Raw genomic sequence first — 15584 nt, forward strand, 5'->3', positions numbered from 1 at the left:
GTACCACAACTTCTTTATCCATTTTTCACTTTCTGCGATATTGAACTTGTACCGTAAACGAGCTTCTTGTAAACAGAGCCATCCAAAACTTTGGGGTGGCTGTGTCTTTTTGATTTTAATTTCCCTAAGCTATAGGACCATAAGTGGAAGTGCCCTAGGCTCTGTTGCTTTGTTTTTTAGATGTTTCAGGAAACACCATACACTTCTCCCAGAGTGGTTGTTGGCTATTTACATCCCGCCCATCAGCATAACAAGGCTCCCAGTTCTCCATGGCCTGTCCTGCCTTTCTGGATTTTACACTTTATTCAGATGGCCCTTTTGACCGGGGGGAAGTGAGACTTCATTGTAGTGCAGATTTCCTTTGCAAGCTTGCTTGGTTGGCCAAAAAGGGCGTATGCGTTTTTTCCTGAATATATTCAGGAAAAAACGCATACGCCCTTTTTGGCCAAGTGCATCATTGTCGAAGTTCTGCCTCTTTTCCTATGCTTTAAATGCAATTCCAGTCTACCTCCTGAAATCGGTTTCCTGCAATTCTGTCCCGCTTTCAAGTCCTCTTGGCAGCCTTACTTCAGTAAATTTTTGGACGATAGCTGTCATTTATAACTCTGCAGGTTTGTGAATTACAGTGCCCCTGAGCTCCTTTGTTCAACTCGCTTTCTTGTGAGCTGGCCGCAACACCGCAGGATTGCTTCAGGCCCTAATCTGGTTCCGGCACGGCACGCTGAGCCTTTGTTTAATTCCTCTTCCTGGTGGGAAATGAGAGTTAAATTTGCCCGTCCAGACACCTCCAGCTAGTCTCTCATTGGTTCTCCCTATTCCTGTTCATCTTCCGCAGAAATTGCAAACTGGGCCAAACAGGAGGTAAAAGGCACTGACTCTCCAAGTCAGGAGAGTGTTAGTAAAGCATCTGGAATGTTGCACCTGAGTACCAGGGGACGAAAACTGAGACATATTTGAACACGTCTCCCGATCACACGGTTGATCATACTCTGGGTTCCACATGCATGTTTTAGCTGAAGGAAGAATCCCTTAAACCTGGAGAGTTGAGACCCGTGGAATGGGTACCATGCAATATGACTTCAAAGGGTCTTCATTTGCTCACCGAACCTCTCCAATCCTATCACTGCTGCGTTTATGCCCCTGTACACACGCTTGATTCTCTTTCGGAGACATAGCAATCCATAGGTTTTAAGATACTTACTAGTCAGGTACATTCTTAGGCGTTTAATATGTGGTGTTGAGTCCATTTCGTTGAGCAAGGAGTAGCTCTTGTCTATTCCATATTTGGCTTAAGGAACTTTATCTGTGCTCATTTCAATCTCTGGTTTTATGCAGCACCCCAACTCACCTTTCCCCTTAAGCAAGCATGTTGGTTTTCTAAATTTGAGAACCTCTTCTGTTTTGCAATCCAGTTCCTGTGTAGCCAAGTTTACATTCCGTGTATTAGTGATATCTTATGATGTTTCTTTTTCTGTGTGACTTATTTCAGTTAGAATCATCATACCTGAATCCACTCATTATGCTGCTACGGGCCTGATGACATAGATTTCATTGCTGAGTGATATTGCATTGTACGTAAGTACCACAACTTCTCTGTCCATTTTTCACTTTCTGCGATATTGAACTTGTACCGTAAACGAGGTTCTTGTAAACAGAGCCGTCCCAAACTTTGGGGTGGCTGTGTCTTTTTGATTTTAATTTCCCTAAGCTATAGGACCATAAGTGGAAGTGCCCTAGGCTCTGTTGCTTTGTTTTTTAGATGTTTCAGGAAACACCATACACTTCTCCCGAGTGGCTGTTGGCAATTTACATCCCGCCCATCAGCATAACAAGGCTCCCTGTTCTCCATGGCCTGTCCTGCCTTTCTGGATTTTACACTTTTTTCAGATGGCCCTTTTGACCGGGGGGAAGTGAGACTTCATTGTAGTGCAGATTTCCTTTGCAAGCTTGCTTGGTTGGCCAAAAAGTGCGTATGAGTTTTTTCCTGAATATATTCAGGAAAAAACGCATACGCCCTTTTTGGCCAAGTGCATCATTGTCGACGTTCTGCCTCTTTTCCTATGCTTTAAATGCAATTCCAGTCTACCTCCTGAAATCGGTTTCCTGCAATTCTGCCTTGCTCTCAATGCCTCTTCATAGCCTTACCTCAATATATTTTTTGAAAATAGTTGGCCTTTATAACTCTGCAGGTTTTTGAATTGCAGTGGCCCTTAGCTCCATTTTTCAGCTCTTATTTTTGTGATCTTGCCTCATAACCACAGGATTCCTTCAGGCCCTATTCTTCTTCTGGGGCACCTTGCTGTGCCTTTGGTTTATTCTTCTTACTGATGTCAAATTAGAGTGACATGTGCCCATTGAAACCGCTACAGCTAGTTTCTCACTGGTTCCCCCTATTCCCATTCATCCTCCGCACTAACTGCAGACTGTGCGATACCAGAACTTAAAGGCATTGACTCTCCATGTGGGGATATTGTTAGTAAAGTGGCTGGAATGTCGATCCGGAGCCCCAGGAGTGGAAAAATGAGGTGTGTTTTAGAAACCTTTCCGGATCATATGGTATACCAGTCACTGGGTTTCCCAAGCATGGTTTAGCTGCAGGAAGATTCCCTTCAACCTGGGGTGTTGGGACCCTTGGAATGAGTAGCATGAAGTATTGCATTAAACTTTTGGCAGTTGCTCACCAAAGCTCACCAATCCTCTCAGCCCCAAGTGTCCAGCTTTATGTCTTATCCAGCTGTGGGTTTATATGTGTTCAATCCAGGTTGCATCACAGCCCCTGAGCAAATTTTGTAAGAATTTTTCTCTCTTTCATTGTTTCTGCGTTTTGTTTTTAAAATTTATTTCTATAATGGGGTTTAGCTCATTTTCACTGCTGTGTTTGTGCCGCTCTGCACACACTTGATTCCCTTATGGAGATATATCAATACATGGGTTTTAAGATTCTTATTACTCAGATATATTTCTCTGCGGTGTATAGGGTGTGTTGAGGCCAGTTCATTGAGCAAGGTGTAGATCTTGTCTAATATCTATTTGGTTTATTGAACAGTATCTGTGCTAATTTCAAACTCTGGTTTTATGCATCACCCCACCTCTCCTTTCCCCTTAAGCTGACATAAGTGTGTTTTCTAAATGTGAGACACTGTTCTGTTCTGTAATTCATTTCTTGTGCAGCCATATTTACCCTCCCTCTATAAGTGATATCATATGATATGTTTCTTTTTCTGTTTGACTTATTTCAAGTAGTATTATTGGACCTAAATCCACTCTTTATCCTTCTACTAACCTTATTACATTGATTTCATGGTGAAGAGATATTCCATTGTACATAAGTACCACATCTTCTTTATCCATTGTTCTCTTTCCTGGGATATTTAAGGTGTACTGAAGTTGAGGTTCTTGTAAACAGAGTAGCCCTAAACTGTGGTGTGCTTGTGTCTTGTTGATTTTTAGACTTCCCTAGATATACTCCCATGATTGGAAGTATCCTATTCTCTGTAGCTCTGTTTTTTAGATGATTTAGGAACCACCATACACTTCTCCAGAGTGGCTCTCGGCAGTTCACACACTGCCCATCAGCGTATAAAGGCTCCCTGTTCTCCATGGCCTGTCCTGCATTTCTGGTTTTTACAATTTTTTAGGATGGCCCTTTTGACCAGTGGGAAATGAGACTTCTTTGTTGTGCACATTTGCATTGCTTGCTTGCTTCATTGCCCATAAAGTGCGTATGCGTTTTTTCCTGGATATAATCAGGAAAAAACGCATACGCCCTTTTGGGCCAACTGCATCATTGTCGAAATTCTGCCGCTTTTCATGTGCTTTAAAGATGAGTCCAATCTATCTCTTGAAATCTGTTTCTTGCAATTCTGTCTTGCATTCAGATCCTCTTCTTTGCCTTACCTCAACATATTTTTGGACGTTAGTTTTCATTTATAACTCTACAGGTTTGTGAATTGCAGTGACCCTGAGCTCCATTTTTTAAGTTGCTCTTTTGTGAGCTGGCCTCAAACCTGCAGGATTGCTTCAGGCCCTATTTTGGCTCCGGCGAGGCGGGCTGAGCCTTTTTTCAATTCTTATTCTTAATGGGAAATTAGAGTGATATGTGCCCGTCCAAACCCCTACAACTATTCTCTCATTGGTTCCCCCTCTTCCCGTTCATCCTCCTCACAATTTGCAAAATGTGTGAAACAGAAGTTGAAATGTGCTGATTCTCCAAGTGAGGAGATTCTAAGTAACGTGGCTGGAATGGTGAACAGGAGCACCAGGAGAGGATAAATGAGCTGCATTTTAGACACATCTCCCGATCACATGGTGTACAGTCCTCTGGGTTTTCCATGCATGTTTTAGCTGTAGGAAGATCCCTTTAACCTGCAGATTTGGGACCCATTGAATGGGTACCAGGTAGTATTACTTTAAAGGGTGTGCATTTCCTCACCCAACCTCACATTTCTCTTAGTGCAAACAGTTTCCAGCCTTATGTCTCATCCTGCTGTGGGTCTAGATGTGTTCAATCCATGTTGCATCACCGTCCCTGAGGAAAAGTTGTAAGAGGTTTTCTCTGTCTCTCTGTCATTTATTTTTTTCAATTTATTACTATATTGGTTACAGCTGATTTTCAAAGCTCTGTTTCTTGCTGCTGTACATCCACTTGATTCACGTACAGAGAGACATCAGTAAATTCTTTTTCAGATTCTTACCAGTCGTATATATTCTTTTCCGGTGACTTGAGTGTGCTGAGTGCAGTTCTTTTAGCTACCGTGTAGGCCTTGTTGATTATCAGTTTGGTATTTGGAATGGTATCTTTGCTAATTTCAACCTCCTGGATGATGCCTCACCCCTCCCCACCTTTCCCGTTTAGCAGCCTTATGCGTGTTTTCTACATATTTGACTATGTTTTTGTTTTGTAATTTATTTCATGTGTAGCCATTTTGGATTCCACCTTTAAGTGATAGCTTATGATATGTGTCTTTTTCTTTTTGAATTATGTCACTTAGAAAGATCATACGTAACTCCTCCGGAGTTGTTACAACTGGCCATATTTCATTGATTTCCAGGCTGAATAATATTCCACTCTACCTAAGTACCACATCTCTATCCATTTTTTCCCTCCAGAGACATTTAAGTTATATCCTAGTCGAGGATCTTTTAAACAGAGAGGGGGTAAACATTGGGGTGCCTGTGTCCTCTCGATTTTTGTTTTTCCCAAGATATACGCCCATGAGTGCAAGTGCCCTATGCTCTGTAGCTCATTTTTTAGATGCTTTAGTAAACACAATACACTTCTCCAGAATGGCCGTTGGCAATATACATTTCCACTATAAGTCTCACAGGGCTCCCTCTTCTCCTTGCCCTGTCCTGCATTTCTGTTATTTACGCTTTATGAGGATGGCTCTTCTGACTGATGCGAAGTGATATCTTTTGTAGTATTGACTTCCAGTGCCCACCTGTTTGGTTGGCTAAAAAAGTGTATGCCCTTTTCTTGACTATATACAGAAAAAAACGCATACACCCTTTTTGGCCAACTGCAATGTTGGCAATGTTCAGCTCCTTTTCTTGTGCTTAATGGTGAGTCCTTTCTACCTCCTCAAATCCCTTTCCTGCCATTCTCCCTTGCTTACAAGTCCTTTTCTCTGACTTTCCTCAAGACATTTTTCAGTGATGGATATTTTCAACTCTGCAGTTTCGTGAATTTTACTGCCCCTGAGTTCCATTGTTCAGCTTGTGTTTATGGGAACTGGCCACAAAGCAGCGGGATTTCCTCAAGCCCTATACTGTTTCCATGGGCAACCCTAGCCTTTGGTCAGTTCGTCTTCCTGATTGGAAATTAGAGTGACATGTGCCTGTCTGAACACCTAGGACTTGTCTCTCATTGTTCCTCATCCTTCCGCTTCATCCTCTGGACAAATTCCAAACTGTACGCAACAGGATGTTGACAGTGCTGACATCTCCAAGTGGGGAGACTGTTAGTAAAGACGCTGGAGGGGTGAACCCGAGCACCAGGAGATGAGGAGATGAGATGCCTTTTCCAAACTCTTCCCGATCAGACGGTATACCATCCTCTGGGTGTGACAGACATGTTTTAGCAGTAGGAAGAGTCCCATTATGTAAGGAGAACACCAGGGCTTTTTCAAAATCAGTGTCTCCCCGAAACCCAAACTGGGGAATTTTTTAAGCTACGGCTACACATATGTTCATTAAGGGCCTTGGGAAGTAGGCAGAGTCCAAACTTTAGATGATTGAAGTCTTCAGGGTCAGAAGCACTCACCACCAGCTTCCCTTAGGTTACACTTTAACTGTCATTGATAGATGATGTCAATAAAAATATCTATTCTTTTCCAGATTATTTCCCCTTATAGGTTATTGCAAAATGTTGAGTGTAGTTCCCTGTGCTATACAGTAGTTCCTTGTTGATGATCTATTTTATACATAGCAGTGTGTATGTGTTAATCCCAAACTGTTAATTTATCCCTCCTCCCACCTTTCCCCTTTGGTAATAATAAATTATAAGATTTTATACTTCTCAGAAATGGGGGAGCTGAAAGAGAGGTATCATTTTCAATGGAAAAGCATTTAAAACAAGATTGAAGCTTTAACCAAGATTATTAGATGTACATCCTTGGAAAGAAATCACTTCGTTTCTCTAATATTGACCTGACAAATAAGACAAACCTTTTCACTGAACTTGCTTATAATAAAGTGATGGAAATATCAAATGGAAGTGTTAGAAACATCTTATTTTACCCGAGCCTTATACACTGTTCTATGTTAACTACAGTTTGGCTCACACATCTGTTCATTGAGGTTACAATAGTCTCAATTTCTGTTACTGATCCTCCAGAGTGGACCCCAACAAGTGTCCCCCTGCCCAGTGTCATTGGGGCCAACAGATCGAGACTGAGTTTGGTTCACAAGCAAAGGAAACTTTATATTTTGATCAGAGAATGGAGAGGTGAGAGCATGCACTACCCCGTGGGCTGTGGGCTGGGCTGCTGTGTAGAGATCCTGTCAGAGTCAGTGGGAGGGAGGGGGCGGAGCTCTCGAGGGCCGGGTTGGCTGCAGCTCAGGCTCTATATCGCGGAGTCTGCACTGGGCCCCAGGAGCTGAGGTGTCGACCCAGCCATTCTGCACTAGGAAATCTGGTCTGAAGTGCCGGGTGTGGAACCTCTGCATGCGGGACCCTAGGAGCACATGAAATTAGACAAAGCACAAAGGATAAAAAAGGTTAGACTTGACTTTATTGCCCAGATTCTATTTTTATCTCCCAGGGATTTTTAATGGGCTTTGCTGGGGACAAACCCCTCCTCTGCCTTTTGTCCCGTTCCTCATTTTTGGAGTGCTGAGGGTGCAGACCCTTCTTCTGTAACTGCTGAGTGCTGAGTTGGGAGCTCTCATACCCGGGGGCGAGGGTCAGAGCTTCTCCCCAGCAGCCTCCAGGTGACGTTGATTGTCCCCAGGCCCCCTGCCTCCCTGCTCGTCCACCTGAGCACCAGCATTGGAAGTGTTATAGATTCTAATGACCTTTAAGGGTCCAGGAAAGAGATGTGCAGAGACGCTGTGGGGGCCGGTTTCACCCCGCCCCACATTTGTTCGGCCACCTTAGGCTGACCTTTTCTGCCAGCCTAGATGCTCTGACCAGTAGTCTGCGCTTTCTTCAATTAGGCCCCTGAATTAACGTACAAACAGCACCAGGTGTCAGAGCCATGCCCGCTCAACTCCCAGACAGTCCAGGGTCAGTGGTGATCAAGGACCATGATGGCCACTGAGTCAACAGCCTTTTGAAGTAAACAGGAGTCCAGCCGGTCTTATTGGCCACCATCATCACGGTGTCTGTAGGCTTTTCTATGGTGACAGTGTGATATATGGTTCCCCCGCCAAGATTATTACCTCCCCTCTGGGTGCAGTAAGTCCTGCAAGCAGTAGTCTACTCTTTTGGGACACACTCTTGTTGTTTTATGAGAGAAACTCCAGGTCAAGTGATGTTCACACGAGTCGTCATGGTGCCCTGTTGCCCCAGGTTATCTCTCTGGATGTTGGAGTTGGAGGGCCTCCTCACTCGAGGTTGGTGTGCCCACGGAGCGAACCCTGCAACTTCAGGGCATGGTTGGTGGTTAGGATCACCACGTGGGGTCCTTTTCCCTTAGGAGGGAGGTGGCCTTTTGGGCTGCTGATTTCCAGGTTTTTAGATACCGCCAGTATCTTGGCCAGATGTGGCAGTGGGCCAAGCCCCTTGGTGACCGTAGTTTATCCTACCTGGATGGCATTCTTGCATTGTTCCATTTCAAGTGGTCCCAGTTTTTGCACTAATTCTCCAGTGGCGATTCACCTTTCACCGGGAATGTAAAGGTCAAAGGGTTTAGCTAAATTAGGGAGTTCCAGGGCAAGGGTCTGAATTGACTGCTCTTTCCATTCTTGAAAGGCCACTTCTGGATTCTATTCAAAAGGATCATCATCTTTTCCTTTCAGTGTTTCATATAGAGGCCCAGCTAGTAGACTGTAGTTAGGGATCCAGAAGCAGCAAACCCTGGCCTCCCCAGGAACCCCTAAGCTGTCTTCTAGTTTTAGAAAGGGGTAAGGCTGCAAATGGTTTCTTCCCTTTCCTGGGATGGGCTTCTCCGACCTTCTGTGAGAATGAAGCCCAGGCAGGTCACCGCAGTCTGTGATATTTGAGCTTTTTCTTGGACAACTTCTATCCTTTATTGGCTTGGTAGTTCAGAGGCCTCCTTAGTAGGGCTGGTGATCAGAATGTCGTCTGCGTACTGAAGGAGGATTTCCTTTTCCAGAGGTAGAACTTTTAGGTCTTTAGCTAAGGTTTCCCCAAAGATGGTGTGGGAATTTTTGCACCCTTGGGGCAAGACGGCCCGGAAGTATTGTTTTAGTTGTATGTTGAGTCCTGCCACTCACAAGCCAAAATTTCTTGTGACTCTGGGACTAATGGAATACAAAAGAAGGCATCATTGAAGACTAATACGGAATACCATGTCCTGGTGGTTGGTAGAATGACCAGCAGGGTGTAGGAATTAGGAGCAGCTGGAGGTATATCCTCGGTGGCTTCACTGACTGTCCTGACATCTTTTACCAGGTCCCCAGCAGCCCATGGGGCTCTCGTGGTCAGACCAATCCCAGAATATGGAGCTCACCTGGGCAGGTACCCCACCCCCACCCCAGCCCACGGGGCTCTCATGGTCAGGCCCCTCCCAGGATACAGAGCTACCCTTGCAGGTACCGTGGCAGGGCTGGGCACACAGGAACCGTGCACATAGCCCTCATTGCAGAGCACCCCCAGCTCACCTGTCGCTCAGAGCTGACACAGAGCACCTCAGAGCAGGACTTGAACTAACAAACAGCAGCTGCGACAGGTCTGTGACCCTGGGCATCACTCTGTGCGGCCTCCCTCCACCTGGTCTTCCAGAGACTTCCACTGCACCCGGGGCACCAGGCCTCTGTCTCCAACCACCATCCACCCCTCCTCTCCCTGACTCCTGGGTTCCTCTCATTAGGAGAGGGTTTTCTTGAAGTTGTCTCCCACTCATGGGCCAGAGAAAATGATTAGAAAACAAGCCAAAGCTGCAGCCCCTTGTCTATCCTGACTCTCAGGAGCCCACACCTCTTCCTTGGACCTGGCCGGTTCAGCAAGTTCCATTTTCTGCAACTGTGAGCCCCTGAGGGGTGATGATTGGCTGACCTGGGCAGCCTTACCGTGCCGGCCAGCCCTCCCCAGGTGTGCCTGGGTTGAGATCAATATAAATACCACTCCAGGCAGCAAGAGCCCCTGCAGCCGTGCCTGACGCCATTTTCTCTGCCCTGTCAGCAGTCTCGGGGCTGGGCTGGTGGGAGGGAGTGAGAGGCCACGGCTTTGTGGGTGGCCCAGTGTGAGTGGGGCTCTGCTGGACTTTCTGCAGCAGTTGCCAGGCTGCCACCTGCTAAAGAAGAGGATGTGTCACCCATACCTGCTGCTGGAATTTCTCCCTGGGCAGAGGTGGGGAAGGAAAAAAGCAGTGGGGGCAGGGACAGGACGGGTATCTCAGGCAGGGAAATGGAAATCTTCCAGAAGAGCACCCAGGGCCAGGACCATCCTGGCTGGCCTGCAGGCACCAAGTCGGCCGGCATGCTGTCACTCGTGTGGCTCTATGGCCCTTCCTCTAGGCTTTCAAGTCCTTGTATATATTCAGGTGTTTTACCTGGGACGGGTGGGAATAGTTCAGCAGCAACTGGCCTGGGGCTCAGCTCACGTTTACTCACAGATGCCTCGGCACGGTGCCCCAGCTTTGCAATGAGGACGCTTGTTGCGTGGGGGCTGCTGGCTGAATGGGAGACGATTCCCCACAACTGACCAACTTCAGAATTGTTTACAACTGGAGCAAGTGCCCTGATACGGTTTTCCTCTGTGGAACTGGTGGGTTCTGTGTTTTTTTTCTGTTTTTCGTTTTTGGTTCAAGGTAGATATTTTTCCTCTTTTTTGTATTTACAGATATAAGCATGGAAATAATTTATTCATATAAATACATGTATGTGAAGGGAATAATTGTTTTTTCTGTTTTATTTTTTAAATTTTATTTCTTTTTAATTTTGAATTTTATTTTATATTTTTATACAGCAGGTTCTTATTGGTTATCTATTTTATACATATAAATGTATACATGCCAATCCCAGTCTCTCAACTCCTCCCACCACCACCCCCCCAACAGCTTTCCCCCCTTGTTGTCCATACGTTTGTTGTCTACATCTGTTGCTCTATTTGTGCCTTGCATAATGGTTAATCTGTACAGTTTTTCTAGGTTCCACATATATGCATGAATATACAAGATTTGTTTTTCTCATTCTGACTTACTTCACTCTGTATGACAGTCTCTAGATCCATCGACGTCTCTACAAAAGACCCAATTTCATTCCTTTTCATGGCTTAGTAATATTCCATTTTATATATGTACCACAGCTTTATGCATTCGTCTGTCTGTGGGCATTTAGGTTGCTTCCATTACCTCGATATTGTAAAGAGTGAGGCAATGAACATTGCGGTGAATGTCTCTTTTTGATTTATGGTTTTGTCTGGGTATATGTCCAGTACTGGGATTGCTGTATCCTATGGTAATTCTACTGTTAGTTTCTTAAGAAACTCCATATTGTTCTCCATAGTGACTGTATCAATTTATACTCCCAACAATAGTGGAAGACGGTACCTTTTCTCCACACACTTTCTAGCATTTTTTGTTTGTAGATTTTCTGATGATGCCCATTCTACCAGGTGTGAGGTGATACCTCATTGTTGAGTCCATTTCCTTGAGCAAGGGGTAGGTCTTGTCTATTACATATTTAGCTTATGGAACGCTATCTGTGCTAATTTCAAACTCTGGTTTTATGAAGCACCCCAACTCACCTTCCCCCTTAAGCAAGCATAAGTTGGTTTTCTAAACGTGAGACCCTGTTCTGTTTTGTAATTCAGTTCATGTGTAGCCAAGTTCACATTCCATGTATTAGTGATACCTTAAGATGTTTCTTTTTCTGTGTGACTTTTTTCACTTAGAATCACCGTGCCTCAATCCACTCATTATGCTGGTACGGGCCTGGTGACATAGTTTTCATTGCTGAGAGGTATTCTGTTGTACGTAAGTACCGCAACTTCTTTATCCATTATTTGCTCTCTGGCATATTTAACTTGTGCTACAGAAGAGGTTCCTGTAAACAGAGCCGTCCCAAATTTTGGGGTAGCTGTGTCTTTTTGATTTTAATTTCCCTAAGCTATAGGACCATAAGTGGAAGTGCCCTAGGCTCTGTTGCTTTGTTTTTTAGATGTTTCAGGAAACACAATACACTTCTCCCGAGTGGCTGTTGGCAATTTACATCCCGCCCATCAGCATAACAAGGCTCCCAGTTCTACATGGCCTGTCCTGCCTTTCTGGATTTTACACTTTTTTCAGATGGCCCTTTTGACCGGGGGGAAGTGAGACTTCATTGTAGTGCAGATTTCCTTTGCAAGCTTGCTTGGTTGGCCAAAAGGGGCGTATGCGTTTTTTCCTGAATATATTCAGGAAAAAACGCATACGCCCTTTTTGGCCAAGTGCATCATTGTGGACGTTCTGCCTCTTTTCCTATGCTTTCAATGCAATTCCAGTCTACCTCCTGAAATCGGTTTCCTGCAATTCTGCCCCGCTTTCAAGTCCTCTTGGCAGCCTTACTTCAGTATATTTTTGGACGATAGCTGTCATTTATAACTCTGCAGGTTTGTGAATTACAGTGCCCCTGAGCTCCTTTCTTCAACTCGCTTTCTTGTGAGCTGGCCGCAACACCGCAGGATTGCTTCAGGCCCTAATCTGGTTCCGGCACGGCACGCTGAGCCTTTGGTTAATTCCTCTTCCTGGTGGGAAATGAGAGTTAAATTTGCCCGTCCAGACACCTCCAGCTAGTCTCTCATTGGTTCTCCCTATTCCTGTTCATCTTCCACAGAAATTGCAAACTGGGCCAAACAGGAGGTTAAAGGCACTGACTCTCCAAGTCAGGAGAGTGTTAGTAAAGCATATGGAATGTTGCACCTGAGTACCAGGGGACGAAAACTGAGACATATTTGAACACGTCTCCCGATCACACGGTTGATCATACTCTGGGTTCCACATGCATGTTTTAGCTGAAGGAAGAATCCCTTAAACCTGGAGAGTTGAGACCCGTGGAATGGGTACCATGCAATATGACTTCAAAGGGTCTTCATTTGCTCACCGAACCTCTCCAATCCTATCACTGCTGCGTTTATGCCCCTGTACACACGCTTGATTCTCTTTCAGAGACATAGCAATCCATAGGTTTTAAGATACTTCCTAATCAGGTACATTCTTAGGCGTTTAATATGTGGTGTTGAGTCCATTTCGTTGAGCAAGCAGTAGCTCTTGTCTATTCCATATTTGGCTTAAGGAACTTTATCTGTGCTCATTTCAATCTCTGGTTTTATGCAGCACCCCAACTCACCTTTCCCCTTAAGCAAGCATGTTGGTTTTCTAAATTTGAGAACCTCTTCTGTTTTGTAATCCAGTTCCTGTGTAGCCAAGTTTACATTCCGTGTATTAGTGATATCTTATGATGTTTCTTTTTCTGTGTGACTTATTTCAGTTAGAATCATCATACCTGAATCCACTCATTATGCTGCTACGGGTCTGATGACATAGATTTCATTGCTGAGTGATATTGCATTGTACGTAAGTACCACAACTTCTTTATCCATTTTTCACTTTCTGCGATATTGAACTAGTCCCGTAAACGAGTTTCTTGTAAACAGAGCCGTCCCAAACTTTGGGGTGGCTGTGTCTTTTTGACTTTAATTTCCCTAAGCTATAGGACCATAAGTGGAAGTGCCCTAGGCTCTGTTGCTTTGTTTTTTAGATGTTTCAGGAAACACCATACACTTCTCCCCTGTGGCTGTTGGCAATTTACATCCTGTCCATCAGCATAACAAGGCTCCCTGTTCTCCATGGCCTGTCCTGCCTTTCTGGATTTTACACTTTTTTCAGATGGCCCTTTTGACCAGGGGGAAGTGAGACTTCATTGTAGTGCAGATTTCCTTTGCAAGCTTGCTTGGTTGGCCAAAAAGGGCGTATGCGTTTTTTCCTGAATATATTCAGGAAAATCGCATACGCCCTTTTTGGCCAAGTGCATCATTGTCGACGTTCTGCCTCTTTTCCTATGCTTTAAATGCAATTCCAGTCTACCTCCTGAAATCAGTTTCCTGCAATTCTGCCCCGCTTTCAAGTCCTCTTGGCAGCCTTACTTCAGTATATTTTTGGACGATAGCTGTCATTTATAACTCTGCAGGTTTGTGAATTACAGTGCCCCTGAGCCCCTTTCTTCAACTCGCTTTCTTGTCAGCTGGCCGCAACACCGCAGGATTGCTTCAGGCCCTAATCTGGTTCCGGCATGGCATGCTGAGCCTTTGGTTAGTTCCTCTTCCTGGTGGGAAATGAGAGTTAAATTTGCCCGTCCAGACACCTCCAGCTAGTCTCTCATTGGTTCTCCCTATTCCTGTTCATCTTCCGCAGAAATTGCAAACTGGGCCAAACAGGAGGTTAAAGGCACTGACTCTCCAAGTCGGTAGAGTGTTAGTAATGCGTCTGAAATATTGCACCCGAGTAGCAGGGGATGAAAACTGAGACGTATTTGAACACGTCTCCCGATCACACGGTTGATCATACTCTGGGTTCCACATGTATGTTTTAGCTGAAGGAAGAATCCCTTAATCCTGGAGAGTTGAGACCCGTGGAATGGGTACCATGCAATATGACTTCAAAGGGTCTTCATTTGCTCACCGAACCTCTCCAATCCTATCACTGCTGCTTTTATGCCCTGGTACACACGCTTGATTCTCTTTCAGAGACATACCAATCTATAGGTTTTAAGATACTTACTAGTCAGGTACATTCTTAGGCGTTTAATATGGGTTGTTGAGTCCATTTCGTTGAGCAAGGAGTAGCTCTTGTCTATTCCGTATTTGGCTTAAGGAACTTTATCTGTGCTAATTTCAATCTCTGCTTTTATGCAGCACCCCAACTCACCTTTCCCCTTAAGCAAGCATAAGTTGGTTTTCTACATTTGAGACCCTGTTCTGTTTTGTAATCCAGTTCTTGTGTAGCCAAGTTTACATTCAGTGTATTAGTGATATCTTATGATGTTTCTTTTCCCGTGTGACTTATTTCAGTTAGAATCATCATACCTGAATCCGCTCATTATGCTGCTACGGGCCTGATGACATAGATTTCATTGCTGAGTGATATTGCATTGTACGTAAGTACCACAACTTCTTTATCCATTTTTCACTTTCTGCGATATTGAACTTGTACCATAAATGAGGTTCTTGTAAACAGAGCCATCCCAAAGTTTGGGGTGGCTGTGTCTTTTTGATTTTAATTTCCCTAAGCTATAGGACCATAAGTGGAAGTGCCCTAGGCTCTGTTGCTTTGTTTTTTAGATGTTTCAGGAAACACCATACACTTCTCCCGAGTGGCTCTTGGCAATTTACATCCCGCCCATCAGCATAACAAGGCTCCCAATTCTCCATGGCCTGTCCTGCCTCTGGATTTTACACTTTTTTTAAATGGCCCTTTTGACCGGGAGGAAGTGAGACTTCATTGTAGTGCAGATTTCCTTTGCAAGCTTGCTTGGTTGGCCAAAAAGGGCGTATGCGTTTTTTCCTGAATATATTCAGGAAAAAACGCATACGCCCTTTTTGGCCAAGTGCATCATTGTGGACGTTCTGCCTCTTTTCCTATGCTTTAAATGCAATTCCAGTCTACCTCCTGAAATCGGTTTCCTGCAATTCTGCCTTGCTCTCAATGCCTCTTCATAGCCTTACCTCAATATATTTTTTGAAAATAGTTGGCCTTTATAACTCTGCAGGTTTTTGAATTGCAGTGGCCCTTAGCTCCATTTTTCAGCTCTTATTTTTGTGATCTTGCCTCATAACCACAGGATTCCTTCAGGCCCTATTCTTCTTCTGGGGCACCTTGCTGTGCCTTTGCTTTATCCTTCTTACTGATGTCAAATTAGAGTGACATGTGCCCATTGAAACCGCTACAGCTAGTTTCTCACTGGTTCCCCCTATTCCCATTCAT

General features: G+C 44.6%; 1 long non-coding RNA gene across 3 annotated transcripts in view; it reads left to right on the forward strand.

Annotated features, from left to right (window-relative positions):
- LOC125963372 (uncharacterized) overlaps positions 1–15584 on the forward strand; it is a 135346-nt gene that overhangs the window by 72671 nt on the left and 47091 nt on the right. For all 3 annotated transcript variants that reach the window (XR_007475247.1, XR_007475249.1, XR_007475248.1), the window contains exon 2: positions 6836–6946. This is a non-coding gene — a long non-coding RNA (uncharacterized LOC125963372). The remainder of the gene's footprint in view (positions 1–6835; positions 6947–15584) is intronic.

This window comes from Orcinus orca, unplaced genomic scaffold, assembly GCF_937001465.1.
Source record: "Orcinus orca unplaced genomic scaffold, mOrcOrc1.1 scaffold_89, whole genome shotgun sequence".
Classification (NCBI taxonomy): domain Eukaryota; kingdom Metazoa; phylum Chordata; class Mammalia; order Artiodactyla; family Delphinidae; genus Orcinus; species Orcinus orca.